Here is a 2,269-nt window from a genome sequence, read left to right as displayed (position 1 = left end):
TCCGTCTATTTTCCATCTCCTCTCTCGCTTTCTCTTGCTCTCCCTCTCTATCTCTCTCTCTCTCTCTCTCTCTTTCTACTTTACTCATTCCAACCCCTCTTCAACTCTCAAACCAGTAGCGGCAAGCTCTCTTCTGGGATACTCGTGCACTGCTTTCCCCGCGAACGAGTCAAGTCGGGTTCATTAACACAGGACCAACGACATTCTACAAAGTTTCTCACGACCTTAGCAAAGAGGCAACTCGATAAGACTACCAGCACGATTAGCTTATGCTTACGGATATATCGTCCTTGGCAGCTAACGGCAAATATAAGCACGTATTAGCTACCCCTTACGACGGACTACTACTTTAACAGCATCCCAGTTTCTCTCTCTCTCTCTCTCTATCTCTCCCACACACATACACACACACACACTCGAGAAAGATTTCATGGTCGGCGATTTTGGTCCTTATACACAACATGGTTGTCGACGGTGTACATGCCATTACCTGGTGGCATTTGCTGTTTGCACTTACTCAGTCCCTTTGCTCTCTCCGTTTCCTCGAAGCTTTACCCCTTTACCTTTCCTATCTTTGCCCTTCTCTGTCCATCCTTCCTCTCTCTCTCTCTCTTTCTCTACCTTCGTCATACACTCTTTTCACTATTTCAGTCTTCTCCCGTTTCCCAAAGCGAGAAAATACGCGTTAGCGCGGCGTACCGCGGTTACAAACCATGTTACCGACGCTAGAACGAAGAAGAAAGAAAGAGCGGCTTTTTGAAAGGAATTTTATTATACGGTACGACGGAAGACTGCGGGTATAGCGACCGTACAAGTGCGTAAATAATTCGCAACTCTGTTTGTAAAGGGAAAGCAGTGATAACGCTGACGGAAAGGGGCAACGAGCAGAAAATTCAACATGAAGTTCGAGTTGAAGAGGAAGAAAGAGGGAGAGGAAGGACAGGAATAGTTGCGGTATGTCCTATGGTACATCTCAGCCATCATTTCACTGCAAAAGCGCCCCAATAAACTACAAAGTTTTTAATGCGAACAATTTTAATCCATTTGTAGTTTTACCGAAGAAAAAACGCGAGGAGAAGCATTTGAACGAAACAAATTGGAAGTTTCTATGAAAATAAAAAATAAATTAAACGAATACGATAAATATTGAATATATAAACAAGTTTATTTTTTATTATATTCTTATTAAGATTTTTAAGAATTCATTTTTTTCTAAATGATATACGCGAACCGATAATTAATAATAATAATAATAATAATAGTAATAATAGATGTTTATAATAAATAATAATAGAGTTACGATATTACGTAAAAGAATTGCTTAACGATTCTAACGAGAGTTCTCACACCTTCCCTACATTCTTTTTTTTAATTATAAATGATGTTCTTGTTGTTTTAACTATTATTATTAATAGATGCTATTCAGAGCAATGTAGAACCGGTTGAAAGGCACAATTAGAAAAAGCTTTTTTAAACAACTTTAGCGAGTGGCAGCAGTACTCTCTCACGTGAATATCTCGTAACAGTTTAATTAACGATACCAATTTCTATAACAAGAATACGGTACAAAAAGATACTGTCGGATGGAAAACGTTTATAAATTCGCTGACTGGCATTATTTAGTAATTAAAAGGTTGTGATATTCGTTTAATATTTTTTTAAAATTCAAATATTTGTTAAGGTCTTGTAAAATGATCCTTACTTTGAAGTATGCTACAAAAAATATTGAAATATTCCTTTTTTGATGATGTACGGAACACATTTGTAATAATAAAATATAAATAATAAAATATTTGATAGATATCACATTCAATACGGTAATAAATTTGGATTTTATAATTGGAACAATATATATCTACGTGTAGGCTTCCATTAAAATAAATAATAATTAAATTTGTCTTTTTAACGTTAACAACAATATTAAAATATGATTAATTATACATTTTTTCGTTACATTTTTCCAAACTATATACAATTATCTTTTTATAAGAAATAATTGTTATATATAAAAACTTTATTAAGAATCAAATATAAGAAATTTTGATTAAATGTTATTAAGTTATTAAGAACATTGATTAAATCTTAAGAAAAAAGAAATAAATTAAATGCAAATGCAAAAGTTTATACGTGCCTACAAAACCGTTTATAATTTATTCTGATTACAATTAGCCGTGATTAGTTCATCGAAGATTCCCCGATACAAGAAAATTATATCAGTTATACAAAGAACTTGGAAGCGGCATGTTCATCATACGTAAATACGATATAT

The 2,269-nt window shown here is 33.9% G+C and overlaps 1 long non-coding RNA gene across 1 annotated transcript; it reads left to right on the top strand.

Annotated features, from left to right (window-relative positions):
• Positions 1 to 641: 641 nt before the first annotated feature.
• On the top strand, positions 642 to 1,141 carry LOC122518249. Its single transcript, XR_006304027.1, has 3 exons — positions 642 to 778; positions 848 to 954; positions 1,051 to 1,141. It is a non-coding gene; the product is annotated as an uncharacterized LOC122518249 (long non-coding RNA).
• The last annotated feature ends 1,128 nt before the right edge of the window (positions 1,142 to 2,269 follow it).

This window comes from Polistes fuscatus, unplaced genomic scaffold (assembly GCF_010416935.1).
Source record: "Polistes fuscatus isolate 324 unplaced genomic scaffold, CU_Pfus_HIC Scaffold1, whole genome shotgun sequence".
Lineage (NCBI taxonomy): Eukaryota > Metazoa > Arthropoda > Insecta > Hymenoptera > Vespidae > Polistes > Polistes fuscatus.
The sequence above is the reverse complement of the archived record's forward strand: the minus strand, read 5'-3'. Positions and strand labels throughout refer to the sequence as shown.